This window comes from Sceloporus occidentalis, unplaced genomic scaffold, assembly GCF_023333645.1.
Source record: "Sceloporus occidentalis isolate IW3139 unplaced genomic scaffold, rSceOcc1.0.p SCAF_5, whole genome shotgun sequence".
Classification (NCBI taxonomy): Eukaryota; Metazoa; Chordata; class Lepidosauria; order Squamata; family Phrynosomatidae; genus Sceloporus; species Sceloporus occidentalis.
The window spans coordinates 3,933,343-3,955,441 of record NW_028316985.1 but is presented as its reverse complement, the minus strand read 5'-3'; the positions used below and the strand labels follow the sequence as shown (position 1 = coordinate 3,955,441).

Sequence of the window (22,099 nt, the reverse complement as noted above, 5' to 3'; positions counted from 1 at the left end):
GTGAAAGGTATGGGTAGATTTAGCCTGGAGAAGAGAAGGTTAAGAGGCGACACCATAGCTCTGTTTAAGTATTTGAAGGGATGTCATATTGAGGAGGGAGAAGCTTGTTTTCTGATGCTCCAGAGAATAGGACATGGAGCAATGGACGCAAACTACAGGAAAAAGGATTCCACTAAAACTTTAGGAAGTTTTACTAGTGTTCTCTTTGGATCACTTATGATGTTTCTTGGCCACACATGTCCCCAGTTTTCCTCTGTGAAATGCTAGAGAATATGGAAAATTTATCTCCATGGAGTATCGCTGTAATTTGGTCCACGTAAAGCTATGTAAACAAGTCGGAGCTGTTTGAATCCTTAATTCAAACCAGTTCTGGGGTCTATTCATCTGGGACACATCTCTACAGATGTCAGATATACTGTACAAAGGAGGAGAGTATTGTGTAGCAGGCGATGTAGAGAGACCACATCAAAGGCGTCTTTTTTGGAGTTGCGAGTGTCAGGCCTCCTTGATCCAGTCTCAGTTCCTCTCCTTCAGGTTCACTTGAGAAGGTTCCCTTTTGTTAAAAAAGGCTGTGATCTGGTCCCTGAGCTCCTCACCATCGCTCTGGCAATGACCTCAGGAACTCACATATTCTCCTAAAAGGTTTTTTGCTGACTTTGAAGCTACCAGACTTAACATAGAATCACAGAATCACAAAGTTGGAAGAGACCCCAAGCGCCATACAATCCAACCCCATTGTGCCATGCTAGAAGACCCCATAAAACCTCCAAAGAAGGAGGCTCCACCACTCTCCAAGGCAGCGTGTTCCACTATCAAATACCTCTCACCTAACCTTCCTAATGTTGAGGTGGAATCTCTTTTCCTGTACTTTGAATCCATTGTTCTAGTCTCTGGAGCATCAGAAAATGAGCTTGCTCCATCCTCAGTAGGATATCCCTTCAGATATTTAAACATGGCTATCATCTCCCCTCTTAACCTCTTAATCTTCTCTTCCCCTGGCTAAACCTACCCAAACCCCTAAGCCATTCCTCATCGGGCTTGATAAATAAAGGTTAATAATAATAATAATAGTTTCTAGACCTTTCACCTTTTTGGTTGCCTTCCTCTGGACATGTTCCAGCTTCTCAACATCCTTCTTAGATTTTGATGATCAAAACATCTTGCTGAAGAACTTCATTCTGGAGAGGTTGCTGCCAGAGGTACCCAATTCCCACTCCAGCAATGACAACACAGATATTTCAGATGTGGAGTAGGAGGGCAAGAACTTACTACATGCTTTCCGAAGCTCTGAACCAAATGCCTCTAAACATGGTGATCAGTCCTGAAGGAGAAACCCACAGCTGATAGTATCAAAGACCACAGAGATATCCAGCCCAGGAGAATGGATGGATACACATTCCAGCTCATCATGAAGGTTGTCCAACAATGAGATCAAGATGTTGTTTTTTTAACCAAACCTCAGGGCCGGAGGATCCTTTTTATCTACACCAACCAAGAGCCGAGACCCCATTGTTGTCTCCTGACACCTTGCCTTGAAAGAAGGAGCTTAGGTGTTTCCTGATAATGGCCAAGATCAGAGAGATAAGTGGAGATTTCTTCAGGGATGATCTCACCAAAGATTCTGCTCCTTCCTTCAAGGATGTGTTTGTTTAGGATGCGTGATCCCATAAGAGTGGTCAGTTCCCCTCGGAAAACAACCAAGGATCCAACATTCATGTTATGTGGGTCCCTGATCTCCTCCAAGGGATGGTGCCATCATTCCTGTGGGGCAAAAGACGAAACTTGCTCAGGAGATTGCAGTTAGAGGCCAAAGGCATCTCAGGAATGGATTCTGGAATGGAATGGAGGATATGTAAAAGATATGGTACCTGTGTGTCTATTTTTTCATGCAAATGGTTCATAAGTGGAAGCTCCTCTGTTTCATACAGTACAATCTTCATATTTAGACTGAGGCAAAGGGTTAAAAAAAAAAGAAAACATTAAATACAGATTTGATAATATAGTATGACCCCCATGTCAGCAAGGGATACATCCCCAGATCTACTGTGGAAATGTGAAACCATGGATAATGACGAACCTTATTGAAATGAGTTATTTTTGTGGACGCCGTCTTTGTGAACACACAATTGTTTTAAAAAATACCTTTCTGTCTGGAAAGATGCAAGAGAGCTTATCAGCAAAGGGACGTCAAACATCTTCCATTGGAAGGCTGAGCTGTAAATTCTCCACTTTGTTTGACATCTTAAATTTTCAGGGTCTCTTGTTTCTTAGAGTTGCTCTTCAAGATTTGCACCAAAGAGGTGGCAGTGAGTCTCCAACTGTCTTGTTGCGTTCTTTTCCCCAGTAATTCCTCTTCCCCTGAATTTTTTTTTTGAAACCCAAGTCTTCCATGTTGCTGTTGTTGTTGTACCTTCAAGTTGTTTCTGACTAAGTTAGACCTACCATGGGGTTTTCTTGGCAAATTTCTTCAGAGGGAGTTTGCCATTGCCATCCTCAGAGGCTGAGAGAGTGTGATTTGCCCAGTGGGGTTCAGTGGACAAGCAGGGACTCGAACCTTGGTCTGCAGGGTCCTAGTCCAATGCTCAAACCACTGTGACACTGGCTCTCAAGTCCTCCAGGTGTGTAATAAAAGTAGATAGGATGGGACATGAGCGTCATTAGGAGGCTATGGGAGGTGGCTGCAGATCACACCAGGTGACATCTCAAGGGGGGTGACACCACAGCTCCCCAAATGTCTGCCTTTTGGCAGAAACGGTCCGTGGTGTTTGCCTCCATCCCTTAAAACATTGGAGCTCAGTGAAGGGATGGGGTGAGTCAGGTGAGGTTCAATGGGAGGAGAAAGAGAGACTTCAAAGGTTTTTTTTAATGAAATTTTAAAATTAAATTACTTTTTAAAATTTTTCCAACCAACATCCCATCTTACCAAATGTTCACTTTAACCACATGAAACATCAAGTATAGGCCTAGGAGTCCAGTAGACCAAGGTCCAAATCCCTGCTCAGCTGTGGAAACCCCACTGGGTGGCCTTGGGCAAGTCACACTCTCTCAGCCTCAGAGGAAGGTGATTGCAAAATAAATCTGCAGAATAAATTTAGCCAAGAAAATCCTTACATTGAAATGGACTTGAAGATACGCAACATCAGCAAGAAACGAATCCTTCTGGCTATAGAGAGCTAGTGTGGTGTAATGGAGTAAGTATTGGACTAGGAGTCCAGGAGACCAGGGTTCAAATCTCCGCTCGGTCATGGAAATCCACCAGGTAGCTTTGGGCATGTCACATTCTCTCATCCTCAGAGGAAACAATAGCAAATCCCTTCTGAACCATAATATGACAAAGAAAACTCTGTGATAAGTGGGAGATGACTTGAAGATGCATAACAAGCACAAAAGAGGTCCAGCATGGTATACTAGTTTGAGCATTGGACCATGACTCTGGAGGCCAATGTTCAAATCCCCAGTTGACCATGGAAACTCAACTGGAGACCTTGGGCAAGTCACACTCTCTCAGCCTCAGCAAAGCCAAACTACCTCTGAACAAGTCTTGCCAAGAAAACCCTGTGATAGGGTCACCTTTGGGTCGCTATAAGTCAGAAACAACTCGAAGGCAAACAGCAAGAACAAAAGCAAAGCTACACCTAGGTATGACTAACTAGGCATTATTAATGGGCACAGTGAAGGGCACTACTGTATAGCATTTCTGCCTTGCCCACATTGCTCAAGATGACTCCAAGAATATTGGCTTCCAGCGCAGATCTGTCTTTAATTAACTCCTCTCCCTCCTTTGCTGCATCTGTTTCTCTTTTTTGGTTTTTCCAGTCCTGGGGCACAAGAGGCGCTCAGTTGGTCTCTACTTTTCAGGGTCAGTGGCACTTGGATAGAAAACAGGAGACGAATGGATTTGGTTCACTCGGAAAACCAGAAGTGCAAGAAACAGAGAAGGGTGATGCATTCCTAAGGGATCGCCAAGGCTTTAATGCAAACCCCCCAAAAGCCATGGAAACATTTGCAACCCTCCTTCCCATAGCAAAAGGCAGCATCAGACAGACAGCCATTCTAACCTGGAAGGTGTTTTTCTCCTCTGATGTGTATGAATTTTTGTTGTTGTTGTTGTTGTTGTGTGCCTTCAAGTCGTTTCTGATTTATGGTGAGCCTACAGCATTCACCTATTATGGGAGTTTCTTAGCACGTTTCTTCAGAGGGGATTTGCCCTTGCCCATTCTCTGAGGCTGAGAGAGTGTAACTTGCCCAGGGTCACCCAGTGAGTTTCCATGGTAGAACCGGGATTTGAACCCTGGTCTCCCAATGTCCTAGTCCAATGTTCAAGCCACTACACCATATTGGCTCTCAATTTACTGGGTATGAAATTACCTGAGTGTATTTTCAGAGCCCAGAAATTGTGATTTTTGCAAAAAGGAAGACAACTTAATTAAATTAAATTAAACTAAACACACACACATACACACATGCATATTCACACCAGCCATGATTCTACATGAGGATGGGCCACAGGCTGCAGGTGGCTCTTGGGGACTCCAAAGTGTGGCCCCTGGATCCCTCTGGAGTCAATACATCTAGTTGCAAGTGTAGATTTACATTATCTAGTCAGGATGTAGGATCTGGGCTAGACTATCCACAGTCTAGTTGTCAGGAGGAAGGAGGATTGTCAGCCTGGGTGAGATGTTGCATTTACGTAGGGAATTTTCTAGGGATGACTAAGGGTGCATCTGCACTGTTGAAATAATGCAGTTTTGTACCACTTTAACTGACACTGCTCCATCCTATAGAATCTTGGGATTTGTAGTTAGGCGAGGCACCAGCACTCTTTGGGAGAGAAAGCTAAAGACCATGCAAAACTACAAATCTCAGGATTCTGCAGGATGAAGCAACATCACTTAAGAGTGGTGTCCAACTGCATTATTTCAACAGTATAGATGCCAGCGTTGTATAGTGGTTTGAGTGTTTGGACTATGACTCTGGAGATCAGGGTTCGATTCCCGGCTCGGCCATGAAACCCACTGGGTGATCTTGGCCAAGTCACACTCTCTCAGCCTCAAAGGATGGCAACCTGCCTAGAAAATCCTGTGATAGTTTTGCCTTTGGTTTGCCATAAGTCAGAAATGACAACAACAACAACAACAACAACAACAACAGTTGCACCTTAAGGATCAACAAAGCAGAGATCAGGACTCTAGTGTGTTTGGTTTCCTCCTTAGCTGCTCTACTAGGCTACTTTGAAGACTTGGAAGGTAATAGTTTTAACTGGTCCCAGTCCAACCCTATATTCTTATATTCTTTTGTGAAGACTCCAAAGCTGATTTTATCTCTGCAGGAGAAGAAAGACAGGGACAACTTTAGTGCCTCTGCTTTTTCCCACCTGCAAAGCTAATAGATGCTTGCTTGAAGATGGGGAAGATTTACGCTGGAGTGAGGCCAGATCCCATCTGAACATGGAAGCTCAGCAGGGTCAAGGATTTGTAGTTTTGTGAGATCTTCAGCCTTCTCTGTCGGAGAGCTCTGGTGTCCCAACAAACTACAAATCAAACTGCATTATTTCTGCAGTGTAGACTAGACATTAGAGTAACGTTTCATTAATTTTATCATCTTGTTTGCGGTTTTAGACGGTGTTCCATAGGAAGGCTTTTGTTTCTATTTTGGATTGTTGTTTTCTCTCCTTTGTAAAGCGCTATGTAAAGCCTATGGCGCTATACAAATAACATAATAATAATAGTACCTTGGGAACTGTAGTCTGTGGTAGTGTAGTAGCACTCTCCAGCAGAGAATACCAAATCCTCCGCCAAACTGCAGATCCCAAGGTTCTATAGGATGGAGCCATGGCAGTTAAAATGGCATCAAACCACTATAATTGTACAGTGTGGATACACATAATATTTGGTATGTTAGTCTGTTTGCATGGCAGGATCCAGCCTGTGCAAACGTCACCATCGCATCAGCATTACTATTTAGAAAGAGAAATTTTTGACACAATTCCTTTCTTTCTTTGGCTTTAGCAAGGCAGTGAGTGTTTATCTCTCATGCTTTCAGAGTTCAAGGCGGACCACGAAAAGAAAGGGGGGGGGGGGGAAAACCAACTGTCCTGAGTTGTGTAGCTATTAATAGCATACAACCATTCCATTGTATTTCATTCTGGACAGATGTGACGCTGGTCTTTTTATATCCTGTGCTGAGTCTGAAGTTTTCGTTGGCCCTTGAAAATACGCCGATGATGATCGACCCAAAAACAGTTGGACTGCAGCCATATAGCGGTTCATTTTCCTTTCCTTTCTTCTCATTGTCCCAACTCCAGCCTTGCCCTTAGGATCAACGTCTGAGAAAATGTCACACTGTTGTTCACTGAGTTTTGAGACAAGGACTATTTTCATGGAATGGAGTTACCACAAAATATTGTTAGTCAAGATTAACTCATTTGGACCATCATTTTGGGTTGTGTCGACACTGCAGAATGAATGCAGCTTGACAATGCTTTCACTGCCCTAGCTCAATGCTATGAAATTCTGGGATCTGTAGTTTTGTGAGATATTTAAGTCGTCTGTCTCAGAGAGCTCCGGTGCCATAAGAAACTATAAATCCCAGGACCCTATAGGATGGAGCCATGGCAGTTAAAGCAGTGCCAAACTGCATTGTTTCTACAGCATGGCAGAAACCTTAAAATTGCAGAGTTGAAAGGGGTGCAAAATGCCATCTATGTTGTTTCTAATTTACATTTTAATATTAGTGTGTAGAGATATTATTATTATTAGGAAGACCACACTCAGTGGTTCTCCATTTATTTTGGACTTCAGATCCCAGATGCATCAGCCAACTTGGCCAATGGTCAGGAATCATGGAGATGAAGGCCAAAACATTTGGAGGACCAAAGATTGGGAACTAGATGGATAGACTGAATCAGGGAAGCCACAGCCTTAAATCTACAAGACCCAAGCAGGACTTGGGAGTCTCTAATTCACAGGGTTGCCATAAGTCATGGCAGTTAGCAATAACAACAACGTTCTAATGACTTTACCAGGATCGCTCTGGATTGTGGATGGAAGCTTTCTTCATATGGACACAGCCGTTGGGTTTGGAAGTGGAAGGAAAGTTCCAACCATTGTTCCTAGTGCCATGACAGATTGTTCCATCATTTTTACACTAGGCAGAGCAGGGAGAAAAATGTAAACCTATTTTCTCTAACCTGATCCTACCCCACTCTGTTCTCTCAAGTCAAACACACTCTTTAGGTCTTGAATAGGATGTAAAAAGAGGCTGGAAAAGTTACTTTGTTGGCAACAGTGGTTGGAACTGGAAGCACCCATGTCAGTGGAGTGGGGGAATCTGCTGTGGATTGTAGTCCAAACTTTTAAAGAAGCTATCCAAGAAGCTGAGTCTATCCAAAACTGCTGTCTGAAGATGCTTGCTTCACCATTTTGGATAGCTCCTTTAAAGTTTAAACTTAAACCCATGGAAGCCACCAGACAGTCTTGCCTGCCAGAGCCATGCATCAGGGTGACCTACATAGAGATGTACACCTCATTAAATACAGCTCACAGAATCTTATAGAATAGTCTAAAAGTGGCTACTAGACCTTAAAAAATGACAAGACCCAGCAGAAACAATAAATTAAGAATATTTGTGTTTATAGATGAGGGATGTTGAGGCTGAAATAAACCATTAGAGCAGAAAAAGTCACAGCCCTTAGTAATGTTCTACAGCCCACCCAAAATATGTCCCAGGGGGTTCCAATCTACCTTCTTTCCATCACCATTGTAGATTATCTCAAGTTCCTCCACATCGTACTGTAGTACTGGAACTGAGAATGCAAAAGTTTCCATTGTAAAGCAACAGTTCCCTCTAGATTGCAGAGAAAAATAACACCAGATATCCAAAGTCCCAGTTCTTCCCACCAAGGAATTAATGCTAGTCTTCACCAGTCATTATCTCCATCTGGTTTTGTTCATTAGCCCACCATACCCATGCATTTGCAGAGAACACGCCCATACATGAAAGCAAGAGATTGGGTGTGATCTGTAGGATACAGAACCAAGTCCCTCCAAGGAAGAGTTCTCTACTTGCAAGACATGATCCGGAGAAATTCTTCATAGTTGACTTGCCCATCTCCATCCACATCAGCCTCCTTGATCATGTCTTCTACTTCTTCATCCGTCAACTTCTCACCAAGCTTGGTCATGATGTGCCGCAGCTCCGCCGCGCTGACATAACCATTGCCATCCCGGTCAAACACCCGGAAGGCCTTCCGGATCTCTTCCTCGCTATCTGCGCTCTTCATCCTCGCACCCAGCAAAGTGAGGAACTCCGGGAAGTCAACCATTCCATCTTTGTTGGTGTCCAACTTCTTGATCATCTCCTGTAACTCAGCTTCTGTTGGATTTTGCCCAATGGACCTCATGACAGTCCCTAGTTCTTGGGTGCTGATGGCACCATCTCCATCTTTATCAAAGAGCAGGAAGGCTTCCTTGAATTCAGCTATCTCTTCTTCTGAAAACGGATGGGAAGCCATGGTTTCACTGTTGTTGGTGGTGGTGGTTTGGCAGTTCTCCGACTGCACTAAGAAAGCCTGGCTGCTCTCTCGGATACAAAATGAAGAAATGACTTCTCTTTCCTTTTTCTTGTCTTTTTTGTGGGTTGCCAAAAATGTAAAGGTGTCTCCTTTGGCCCTTTGCCTGGGGATGAGCTGATCTTTGGGGAAAGAAGCAGGGAACACCCAAATTGGGCTTCTGTTGGAGCCAGCTGAATCGCGAAGATAGAAATAAAAGAAAATCCACACCCCATTTCATGATGGAACCCGTCATTCTCGTTTGGGCAAAACCTGAGAGAGGAACGTGTGTGCTGAATACTTTTTGGATTTCTCAACCTCTATCTGATGAAAAATAAAATGATAATGAAATTAAAAAGACGCTTGCAAAGAAAAATTAGAAGCCAGCCTGGCATGGTATCCTAGCATTATAGGCTTTTTTCACACCACAGAATTAAAGCAGTTTGACACTACTTTAACTGCCATGACTGTATCCTATGGAATCCTGGGATTTGTAGTTTGGTGAGACACCAGAGCTTCCTGACAGACCAGGCTGAATACCTATCCAAACTAGAAATTCCAGGGTTCCATAGGACAGAGTCATGGCAATAAAAGTGGTGTCAAACTGCTTTAATTCAACAGTGTGAATGCACTCATAGTTAGTAAAAAAACAACTGACACCAGAGCATCAGACTGCTAGTCCCAGAATCTGTCTTGCTGGCTGCAGGATTCTGGGCGCTCTAGTCAAAATAAGTAGCTTTTCTGAGCTCTGGTTTACAGCACCTTGGGATATATCTGCACTTGAAGCTGACATCTGTTTTGTACCAGTTCTAAGTGTCATACAGCTTCTTCCTCTTTTGCAGAAGGACTTGGAGAGCTGAAGTATCTCTGTTAGGTAAACATCCCTGAGATCCCACCACAAACAACAGTTCCCAGGGATTCCTAGGTAATTACTACTAAACTAGTTAGGACCTGTAGATACACCCTCAGCATATCAAAAGCTTATGGGAAGAAGAGTGTGATCAGTGGTGTAGCATACTTAGCATATTTGACACTTGGAGCAGAGAGAGGACAGAATGGACTCCTTTACCTCTGGAGCCAAAATAAGGCAGCTGTCTTTGGGAAGAGGTCATGGCTTTCTCTCCTCCTCAGGCAACACAATATCTTGGGCTGGCCTTCCTATAGCCAAGGACTTCAGCACACGAGGTTAGAAAAGCAGAGGTTTAACAGGGTAAAAGGAGCTTTATTTGGTACTTATCACACAATGTCGTGACTATACTGTTGGAGCCTTGCATTAAATTTGTTCCTGTAGTGTACTTTTTCATTGATGGGCAAAAACTGTCAATTGGCTCTCAGTTTCACTGCTATTCTATAACTGCCTTTGGATGATAGGTGTCTGGGAATGCAGCCAAGTAACTGATAGCAAGTCCAAATCAACCAGCTTGTGAAAGTCAAGCAAGCCTCAAAGAGCAGACTTACAAACAAGGGCAGGGTCCAGTAACAAGGTCCGTGGTCAAACAGGGTGCAAGACAAAGGGTCAAGCCAAGAGCAAAGTCAGGCAGTCCAGGTCAAGGGTTCCAGAAGAGCAGCATGGTCAGGTCAGATCATAGTCCAAAGGTTACTGAGTCAGGACGCGAGGGGCTCTCTGGAGAAAACTCAGCTTCTGACGGAAGCGCTGACATCCTTCCCAGCCTTTTATCATCAGCCCTCATTAGTGCAGGTGGTCTTGATAAGCTGGCGTTTTTCATAAAGCCTCCTTGAGCATTGGAGGCATGTTCTTTCAAATCAAAGGTGGGATATGATCTTCCTCCTCCTTCTCCTCCATGTCCACAGTATTAGAGGTATTAAACCTTGCTATTGGAGGTTTGGCTCCTGGTTGTCTTCTAAAGTCACAGCCTCTGCTGGATCTCTCAGGGCAGAGCTAGGGCCAGGCTCAGGTTCAAGTTCAGGTTCAGGCTCCAGCTCAGCTTCAGAGTCCTCCCCTGAGTCCTCAGCCAGGCTGGGCCTGACAATAGGTCCCTTCTGCTGCAGTTCCACTTCTCAGGCAGTTAAGTGGTGTGAGTGGACATGATTTTGCTGCTCTCCATGTCTCCCTGCTCTCCCTTACAATGACTGGGGCAGTCAACACCATCCCAAAGCTGGCAGCTGTGTGAACATTTGCACAGCAGCCGGCTTCAGGAAGCGGTTTATTCATTTTCCCCCTTCCTCCCTGAAGACAGCATTTTGCATTGTAGAAAAGAGATCACCCGATCATAGATCGCCAAAGCACTATCATGGAGAAAAGTGTGATAAGAAATTATCCCAAACCGGTATGCTTCCATTCTTAAACCAGGATGATTATGGCAGGATAGCAGGCTACACCATGCCACACTCATTCTCTATTGCAACGTAAAAGTATAATTTTAATTTTGCTAGTTGTTTATGTCCCAACTCTTGCCATTACATTCAGTGATGTATGGAAATTACAATTTATGAGTACTATATAAAGCCCTACATGGCTTGGGCCCGAGTTACTTGAGGGACTGCATCTCCCCATATAATCCGTCCCACACACTCAGAACATCCGGGAAGAATCTTATGGAAATTCCACCTTCCAAATATGTTTCTACATCCCAGATGGCCTTTTCATTGATGGCCCACGAATCTGGAATAGCCTTCCTGAGGAGCTCCGTTTGACGACCCCCCTAGAAACATTTTTTAAAAGTCATAAAACCTTCCTTTTTTGTCAAGCCTTCCCCCCGATAAATGAGGTTGTGTATGTTGATGCCATTGATTCCCTCCCTTACCTTGCTGTATGACTGTGTTTTAAATTTTGTATAATTGGTTTTTATCTAGAGAAGTTTTCTAACGGTTTTTTATGGTTGTAATTGTTTTCTACGGCTGTAAACCGCTTTGATCTGTGGAAAAGCGGTATACAAATAAAATCTATTATTATTATTATTTATAATAATAATAATAATTTGTTTTATTTATATACCGCTATTCCAAAGATCATAGCGGTGAACAGCAAGTAAGCTAATTAGCAAGTAAGCTAATTTGTCCCCAACAGTCTGGGTACTCATTTTAGCTCCCTCCTCGGAAGGATGCAAGCCTGAGTCGAGCTTGGGCCCTTTTGCTGGTCTTGAACTCGCAACCTTGTGGTTTTGAGTGAATGGCTGCAGTACAGGCATTTAACCACAAAAACATTACTAAGAACATTACACTGGATCTCTCTGGCACCATACTAAACTACCAGCAAACTACAAATCCCAGAAGTCTGTAGGATATAGTCATGGCAGGTAAAGTGGTGTCATGCTGCTTTAATTCTGCAATATGGATACACTCCTAGGCTGGACTTGAAAGGAGCTGTCCACTTGATGGAATCTCTCTGCAAAATAAGTTTATGTCACCTTTGATAGCTCCTTTAAAATTTGGACTAAAATCCAGTGTGAGTTAATTATGTCACCGCCATAGAAGCCAATAGCCTCTATTGCTCAGGAATGAATTCTACCTTGCAGTAGCACATTCCATCTTGTTGTATAATGAATTACGTCATTTGATGTATGTTTTCTTTCCCCCGTAGCCAAGCAGTTTAATGGTCCCAGAAAATTACAGGTTTATTTATTAAAATGAGTGCTTGCTTATATGTCTGTAGACTCTGGTGTATGATTAGATTTCTTTTTTCAATCTAGTGATTGCTTCTATCGTCTTGTTCTTTATTGATCGGCAAGCTGAACTGGTAACCTCCTTCAATTTTTGCAGAAGAGCACGGTAAAAAATGCTTGACTCACCTAAATTAGTCAGTAAATCAGAGGCAGGGCTGGGCATTTGCCAGGGTGCCAAGGGCAGGAGAAGGTCTATTGAAAAGCTTGAAAAAGTTACTTTCCCACATTCTGGCCCTCTACCCTAACTATGTGGTCCTCTTGGCACAAAGTATCCAAGAAAATCCAATGCAACCTAAGAGAGTCATGGTTGTTGAAGTATATTTATTTATATCCTGCCTTTTCCCCAGTTTGGGGCTAAAGGCCGCGTGCAAAACACTTAGGCAGCATCTACATTGCAGAGTTAATGCAGTTTGACACCGCTTTAACTTCCATGACTCAATGCTATGGAATTCTGGGATTACAAATCCCAAGAATCCATAGGATGGAGCCATGACATTTAAAACAGTGTCGAACTTCATTAATTCTGTAGTGTGTCAGTAGCCTTAGACGTGGGTGATAGTACAATTTCATGCCCTCCAGATGGGATAAATGGCCCCACTTAATCCTCTGCCTTCCCACTTTCCCAGCTGCTTTGAAAATGCCCCAGTTTCTCTCTCCTTATTCTACCTTCTACGTTCATCCTTGGCTTACATCAGTTACTACAAACTCAGTTCGAAGTGCAAAACCGTTTGTACTCAACTCAGCAGAAGAAAGAGGATGTAAGGAAAGGTAAAGTCATGCATTCCCTGTAGGTTTCCAGACCTTTCACCATTTTGGTTGCCCTCCTCTGGACAGGCTCCTGCTTCTCAACATCCTTCTTGAATTGTAGTGCCCAGAACTGGATGCAGTATTATTGCAGGTGGGGTCTGACCAAAGCAGAATAGAGTAGTACTACTCTATAGAGTAGAATAGAGCCGCCCTGAGTCCCAGTCTTTGGAGAAGGGTGAGATATAAATATAATAATAATAATAATAATAATAATACAATAATAGTACTATTACTTCAATCTAGACACTACAGTCTTATTGATGCAGCCTAGAATTGTATTAGCTTTTTTAGCTGCCCCGTCACACCATTGACTCATATTCACCTTGTGGTCCACTAGGACTCCTAGATCCCTTTCACATTCAGTGTTGCCCTGGTTTTCATCTGTGAAATGTTGGAGGATATAATATTTGCCATACTGTGGCTCAGTCATGAATCATAATGGGGACTGCACTCAAGAAATCAGAAGAAGACTAGAATTTGGAAGGACAGCTATGAAGGTACAATGCATGATCCTGAAGTGTAAAAATGTATCACTGAATACCAAAGTCAGGATTGTCCATGCCATTGTATTTACAATTTCTGTGCATATTTTGTGAAAGCTGGACAGTGAAGAAAGTGGGTAAGAAGGAAACCAATCCATTTGAGATGTGGTGCTGACAAAGAGTTCTGAGAATATCATGGATAATAAATGGGTCCTAGAACAAATCAAGCCTGAACTCTCCTAGAAGCCAAGATGATAAAACTGAGGCTGTCATACTTTGGCCATATCATGAGAAGATAGCACTCCCTAGAAAAGGGAATAATACTTGGTAAGCTAGATGGCAGCAGGAAAAAAGGAAGACCACTTTTTAGATGGAGAGACTTTGATTTTGCAAGACCTGAGCTGTTAATGACATGGAGGTCTCTCATTCATAGATGTTAAGTCGAAGTTGACTTTATGGCAGTTAACAACAACAGTAGCCTTTCTGGGGAGTCTTGAAAGGTCAAGGGACACAGAAACTATATTGAAGACCACATGAGACCCCAGGACCACAGTTGGCTCACCCCTGGATTACACCATGGACTCCTTCTGAAAGATGGACTTGTTAAAGGTCTCCTATCCATCCAGTTTCCCAAACAAAAGGCACCACAACCGAAAGGGTGTGAATAATTTATTCTGCACACACACAAACACACGTACACACACCCCAAGGCCTGAGACGTCATCATCTGAATGCAAAGTGAGTGGAAGGTGAAGATGTTTTGGTCGGGCGTGACTTGCTGGGAAGAACCACACCAAAGAAAGCTCCTTGACCAGCTTGTCTAGTTCTCCTGTTGCATTGCAGGCTCTTTGGTGGAGGGATCTCCAAATATGTTATGCAAGGGTGCGGTGGAGGGAGAAAGCTCTTCTTGGCTTCTCGTTGGCCCTTGTGTCTCAGTAGAACTGGATTCACAGCAGCACTGCAGAAACACACAGATGCAGAAGAGAGAGAGAACGGATAAAATATGGCTGATGTCCCACACTGATGAGATAGAGCCTAGTTTGGCATTCCCCAAGTTATACAGTATCATCATTCACAGACATAGTTGTCTTAGGAGTTTATCACACGAAGGAGATCGGGAGTTTATCCCATGAATATCCCAGAAAAACTGCATAATTACACTAAACGATTTCACACGGCATCACACAAAACCCGCCATTCAAGTGCTCACAAAGAAGCATTAACGCACATCTTTTTACTTTTGGAATTTCAGCAACAATGCATTTCCAATATCATGTTACTGTATTTCCACAGTTGCATGTGATAATCATTTGTGCAATTACTCTCCATTTTTGCTTTATTTGCAGGCTGCTTTAAATGTGATTTAATCTCTCTCTAATGCCGAAATTAGCCCCAATGTGATAAACTCCTTCATCTGGAATATCAGCTTGCAAAGGGATCTTGTGGCACCTTTGAGGCTAACTGTGCAAAAGAAGTTGTAGCATAAGCTTTCACCAGACTTGATCAGTGTCGTCACATTTGTGAATTGTGATGCAAATCTCCATACGCAATGTGTAGTATGCATTCATTCACATCAGTGTCCATCCATGTGCAATGCACTCTCATACTCAGTGGTGCATGCTGAACTCTTACTTACACAGCCTTGAAATGACTAGGGCTATTCTTGTTATTGTTGTGTGCCTCTGAGCCATTTCTGACCTATGGCAACCCTAAGATGAACCTCTCATGGGTTTTCTTGACAGGATTTCTTCAGAGGAGGTATGCCATTGCCTTCCCCTGAGGCTGAGAGAGTGTGACTTGCCCAAGATCATCCACTGGGTTTTATGGTCGAGCAGGGAGTCGAACCCTGGTCTCCAGGGTTGTAGTCCAGCACTCAAATCACTATGCCACACTGGCTCTACATGGCTAAAAATGTTCCAGCACATAGGACTGCCTCTACACTTCAGAATTAATGGCGTTTGACACAGTTTTAATGGTCATGGCTCCACCCTATGGAATTCTGGGATTTTTAGCTTGTTGTGGCACCAGAGGTCTCTGACACAGAAGGGTAAATATCTCACAAAACTATGAATCTGAGAATTCCACAGGATTGAGCCATGGCAGTTAAAGTGGTGTCAAACAGCATTAATTCTGCACTGTAGATGCAGGCCTGCAGGGGACTTTACACATCTTTAAGACAGCCTTGGGATGCCAGAGCAAATAGCATGATTCAGATTCAGTTAAGTGAAGAGCTAGCAAAGCTTTCACCTTGAACCCAGTCCAGAGCATGAAGGAATCCAGAGATCATCAATTTTTCGGGCTATCAGGCCATGTTCTAGAAGAGTTTATTCCTGACGTTTCACCAGCAGCTGTGGCTGGCATCTTCAGCTGGCGAAATGTCAGCAGCTGCTCGCGAAACGTTAGGAATAAACCCTTCTAGAACACAGCCTCATAGCCTGAAAAAACCACAAAAAACTATGGATGCTGGCCATAGAAATCTTCGACTTCACATTTAGAAATAGAGTTGTGATGCAAAGAAAAGGGGCAGGCCAAGTGCCCAAGGGAATGCAGACCTTGTTTCAAATAGAAAAGTTCTAGGTGCAAACAATTTCCCATGTCTCACTGGATGCATCTACACTGTAGAGATTATGCAGTTTGACACCACTTTTAAGTGCCATGGCTTCATCTTACCGAATTCTGGGAGGCACCAGTTTTGGGAGGCACCAGCACTTTTTGGCAGATAAGACGGAAAACCTTGTGAAACTACAAATGCCATGATTCCAGAGGATGGAGCTACAACACTTAAAGTGGCATCAAAAGGCATGATTTCTACATCATAGATGCAGCCAGTCTCAGCAATGCTGGAAATTTGGCAATTAAAGGAATACTTTATGGGGGGGGGCAGAGTTCTTGCATGGAGAGCAAGGTCCCCCTTGTGCCCCCTCCCTGAAAACTCCTGAAAATAGTGGTTTAATGTGTTCTTCGTCATTAATAACCTTTGACTTCTTGATTCCTGGGAACAACCTTTGGACCACACTCTGATGCCATACCCTCTCAATGTCCCCATTTACTAACCAGCATTGATGGAACCATTCCCATCAGTACTGCAAAGGGAGAGAAAAATGCAATTAAATCAAATCCACCTCCTTGTGCGAGTTGTACCCTGATATTCTCAGTCCCTGTTCCACAAAGCTAATGCTTTTCACTATATATATAACACAAGTAAATTATCTCCTGGAGAGCCAGCATGGCATAGTGGTTTGAGTGTTGGATACAGCTATGAAGATAAGAGTTAAGTTCCTAGCTTGGCCATGAAACCCACTGAGTGACTTTGGGCAAGTCACATACTCTCAGTTTCAGAGGAAGACAAAGGCAAGCCTCCGCTGAACCAATTTTGTTAAGAAAAACCCATAACAGAGTTGCCTTGGGGTTGCCATAAGTCGGAAAGGACTTGAAGACACGCAAGAATACATTCCAATGCCATGTACTTACTTTTTTTAAAAAATAAATCTTCCTGTTACTTGCAAAAACATATTTAACACCAGCACATTATCTCCTAAAACAAGGCCAAATGAACACACAATACTAAATTGATTCCCATTCTCTTTAATAGAGTGAAATGTTCTATGATCTTGCAGGGGAAGATCTTTTGGATAACAACTCCCAGAATCCCCCAGCCAACCTAACCAGACATCATCTTGCTAGGAGTCCAAGAAAAGGAACTTTAACTAGTCCTTAAACTTCAATAAATGGTAGATCGGGCCACCTGCTTCCCTTTGCTTCTCCTGATTTCCCTTTGCTCTCTGCTTTTTCTCAGATGCAAAACTGGAAGGTCCTTGGAGCAGAGACCTGTTCTCCAGTATTATCTTCTTGGTGCTGTTGAAAGAAGGGAATAAAAGATGGATCTGTACCTAAAGAGGGGAGCCTCAAGGGTCCCTATTTCTCCTCCATCATATTCACAAACTCTTCATAGCTCACTTTCCCATCTCCATCCGTGTCAACCAGCTTGATCATGGCGTCCAACTTCTCATCCGTAAATTCCTCCCTGAAGTTGGGTATAATGGGTTCAAGGGAGCTCAGGGCCATCTTCAACTCCTTGGAACTGATGGACCCATCGCCGTCTCTGTCAAAGTGTAGGAAGATCTCTTTGACGGCCCCAAGTTCTGCTTCGGTGAAGCGGTGTGCCATTTTGTCCTCTCCTTTGGTGCCCAGAGCAGGTTCTCTCTCTTCTCAAAGGCAGCTCACACACTTTCATCTGCTGCCAAAAACAGGAAAATCTGGCGTCTGGTGATGGAGAGATGAATGGGGCAAGCAACCTTGGTCCACACCCTCTTCACAGCCTAAGGCCTGGATTTAGATCCTACTTGTTAGTAGGAACAGGTTTGCCCTAAACGTAGGCCAGGCTCCTTAAGATTTGCAAGAAGTAGGAGGTTGGCTGCCCCACCATTGACTTTCAGCATTTCTAAAACCTCAGGAATGGATGTCAGGTGGAGAGGCACAGGGTGTAACCTTCTGCTGGTTACCTGTCCAGTTTTGTAACATTGGGATGCCATTAAGCATTGTTGTTGTTGTTGTTGTTGTTGTCTGCCTTCAAGCCTTTCCTGATTTATGGCAACCATAAGGTGAATCTATCATGGGGTTTTCATGGCAAGTTTCTTCAGAGGAGGTTTGCCATTGCCATCCTCTGAAGCTGAGAGACTGTGACTTGCCCAAGATCACCCAGTGCTTTACATGGCTGAGCCGGGATTTGAACCCTGGTCTCCAGATTCCTAGTCCAATGCTCAAACCTCTAAGCCACGCTGGGTCTATTATGCAAAACCTTGATGCTGCTGTTCATAGAGAAAAGGCACTCACCTAAATCCATACCCTTCAACTGTCCTGATTTGGGAGAGACAGTCATAGAATTCAAGAATGACAGAATCATAGAGTTCAAAGAGACCGCAAGGGCCATCCAACCCAGCCCCATTCTGCCATGCAGGAATGCACCATCAAAGCCCTCCTTGTGATAGATGATGATCTGTTCAAAAACCTCCAAAGAAGGAGACTCCGCCACCCGCCAAGGCAGCATCTTCCACTGTCAAACAACTCTTACTGTCAGGAGATCCTTCCTAATGTTGAGGTGGAATCTCTTTTCTTGTAGTTTGAATCCATTGCTCCATGTCCTAGTCTCTGGAGCAGCAGAAAATAAGCTAGCTCCAACCGTATTCCTGGTTATTCCTCTGTCATCCTATAAAGGCTTAACATTTTACTTTGCTACCAATATCCCTTTGACTGACTCTACGTTTAGTCAAGACGTTGTTGCTGGTAAAGTAAAATTTTAAGCCTTTGTCTTGCTCAGAGTTCTATAAATATATTGCAAGCCAACAAGGCACTTTAACAAAGGAAAAATAGGGCTGAGTACATAATAAAATACAGTATTTTAAATAAACTATATGAAACACATTTCTATTAGTTTAGCTTCTATCCTCCCTTGCAGTTAGGGCATCTGGTCACCTTGAGCCTCAGTGGCTCCATGTTGGATAAGAAAGACATTAGTGATAAGGGATGTAGCTCTTCGTCTGGTGCAGACTGATTTGAAAATGAGTTTGATCATATTATTTCATCATTCGGTGGAGCTTTGCCTTGATACCAGTCAGTTAGTCCATAAACAAGCAAGCACCGGCAAGCCCAGCTCCTCGCCCTGCAAAAACTCTGTGCAAACTGTACAAATTGCAGGGTTGCAGAGAAAACAAAGGCCAGAGGGGAAATGAACCTTTCTGGTTTAACTGCCTTATTTCTCCCCATCTAACCCCATCAAGAAGAGAAGTGGCTGGCAAAGGAAAATAAAAAAGCAAGAAGAGAGGGAAAGAGGAAATGCAGAATAAATGGAAAGGGCATTTGCACCCAGCGGTGTGATATAAGCCCTGCCACTCAGGGGTCTGTTCATAATATTTCTTTATTATTCTGTCCTCTCCCAATCTGTAAGAACCTTTGGGCTATCTGCTTTTAAAGCTTTATATGTTTTTTAAAAATAGTCTATGTGTGTTGTTTGCCTTTGTGTCATTTCTGACTTATGGCAACCCTAAGGCCAACTTATCGCAGGGTTTTCTTGACAGGTGTCTTCAGTGTGTGTTTGCCATTGCCATTCTCTGAGGCTGAGAGAGTGTGACTTGCCTAAGGTCACCCAGTGGGCTTTGCGGCTGAGCAGGGATTCGAACCCTGGACTCCAGAGTCATAGTCCAGTGCTCAACCCACTATGTCTCACTGGCTTATTAAATTAGTGGGGTGTGTGTATTGTGGCATAAAGCACCCTCTTATTCTTAAACTAATTAAATCAATAGGACTTACCAATGTGTTGACTCATCCTTCTGCCATTGATTGAACAGATCTGCTCTAAATATCCTAAAGGCACTGATCTTGCTTGATGCTGGAAGCTAAGAAGGATTCAGCACTGGTTAGGACTTGGATGAGAGACCACCAATGAATACCAGGTGCTGGAGGCTCTATTTCAGAGGAAGGAACTGGCAAAAACATCTCAGAGTCTTCCTTGCCTAAGAAAACCTAGTAAATTTATTGAGTTCATCATAAGTCCACAGGGGACTTGAATGCACATGGACACATTGAAGTCTATCAGACAAGGGGAATTGGAAGTATAATCCGATGGCAATCTGAATGCATTTATGGGGTTTAATGTTATTGCGTGATAGACCACCACACGCAAATTCGGGCAACGGGAAGTCAGTCCGAACACAATCATGTGGTTTCATGTTATTGTGTGATAGACTGCCACACACAAATTCTGGCAATGGCATGCTATTTTCGGGCAATGGGGAGCCGGTCCGAACGCGATGCACATTCACGTAATTGCGTGGAACTTGTGACTTTAAGTGAATGCGTTCTGGCCCCACTTTCTTTTCATTCAAATTTAAGAGAAATTCCTCCTATTTGATAAATCCACTGTCTAAATACCCTCACAGCACCAGATCCAATCTAACTAGGGTCAGACCTGGTTAGTATTTGGATGGGAGACCACCAATGAATACCAGGTGCTGGAAGCTCTATTACAGATGAAGGAACTGGCAAAACCAACCTTGAGGATTCCTTGCCTAAGAAAACCCTATGAAATCCATGGGGCCACCATAAATCAATGGGTGACTTGAAGGCACACAGAGAGAGAGAGAGAGAGAGAGAGAGAGAGAGAGAGAGAGAGAGAGAGAGTTGGGACTAACCAACAATCTCCCAGCACTTATTTATTTGATTTTCAAAAACTTTTAAAATTACCATTGTTGAATCTCAACCTTTGTGATTGTTGTTACATGCCTTTAAGTTCACTCCAATTTATGGTCACTCTCTCATAGGATATTCTTTGCAGGGTTTCTTCAGGGGAGGTTTGCCATTTTCTCCTCCTGTAGCTGAGAAAGTGAAACTTGATCAATATCCCACACTGGGTTTCCATGGCTGGGTGGTGATTTGAACCCTGGTCTGCCAGAGACTTAGTCCAACACACAGACCTGAACACCACATTGGTGACTGTCTCATATGGTTTCTTTGGCAAGATTTGTTTGGAGGAGGGTTGTCACCATGGTCTACCTCTGAGGGTGAGAGAGTGTGACTTGCCCAAGGTCACCCCAAGGGTTTCCATGGCCGAATGAGGATTTTGGATCCTGGTCTCCAGGAATAGTTTAAGCATTGGACTGTGACTGGAGACCAAGGTTCTCATCCTTACTCAGCCATGGAAACTCATTGGATGACTTTGCGCAAGTTACACTCTCTCAGTCTCAGAAGGAGGCAAAGGCAAACATCCTTTGAATAAATCTTGCCAAGAACCCCCTGTGATAGGTAGCCTTAGGGTCATCATAAGTTGGAAACAACTTGAAAGCACACAACTATCCCAACACTCAAACCACTACACACTGGTTTTACCGGTAGCATCCCCAGTTTAAATCTATGCTGTGAACCTCCTGGGGTCCCTTGTTGGGAGGAAGGTGGGGTCTAAATTAAATAAATCAATAAGTCGGCCACATGTATAAGTCGAGCGCAGGTTTTGGAGCCAAAATTATGGAATTGTATATGACGCATGGATAAGTCGCGGGTAAAACTTAGGGACATGCAACAAAAGATGTAAAGGATGAAGCAAAGGAAAACAATGCCAAAGAACTTACAAAATTCCAGTAGGCATAACTATTTGTGCTCACCTTAAAGGCTGGATGGATGAGAGAGGAGAGGGAAGCCAGGATAGTTTATACTTTGCCTTTCACCAGGAGAAACTCTCTTTTTAAAATAAGAGTTAAAGTACAGTACAGTGGGCCAGGACCCCCTGTGGATACCAAAATCCACAGATGCTCAAGTCCTATTAAACACAGTTGCATAGTATAATAATGCCTCTTATATAAAATAGCAAAATCAAGGTTTCTTGTTTGGAATATATATTTTCAAGCCATGGATGCTTGAATCCATGTATAAAAATTCCATGGATACAGAGGTCTGACTGTATTTAACTTTGATCTGTGGATATGTCGACTCAGTTTTTGGGGGGTCAATTTTTTTACTCAAATTCCTAGACTTATACATGAGTATATGCAGTAGATTTATGCCCCAGAGCACCACGTGCATTAAGAGCGTGGTATAACAGCTAAAAAATAAGTGCATCCTTTACCTTCAGTGTGGCATCTTTTGGGCCT

General features: G+C 43.3%; 1 pseudogene; it reads right to left on the bottom strand.

Annotated features, from left to right (window-relative positions):
• Positions 1 to 8,059: 8,059 nt before the first annotated feature.
• Positions 8,060 to 8,512, bottom strand: LOC149311590 (neo-calmodulin pseudogene; annotated as a pseudogene).
• Positions 8,513 to 22,099: the final 13,587 nt, after the last annotated feature.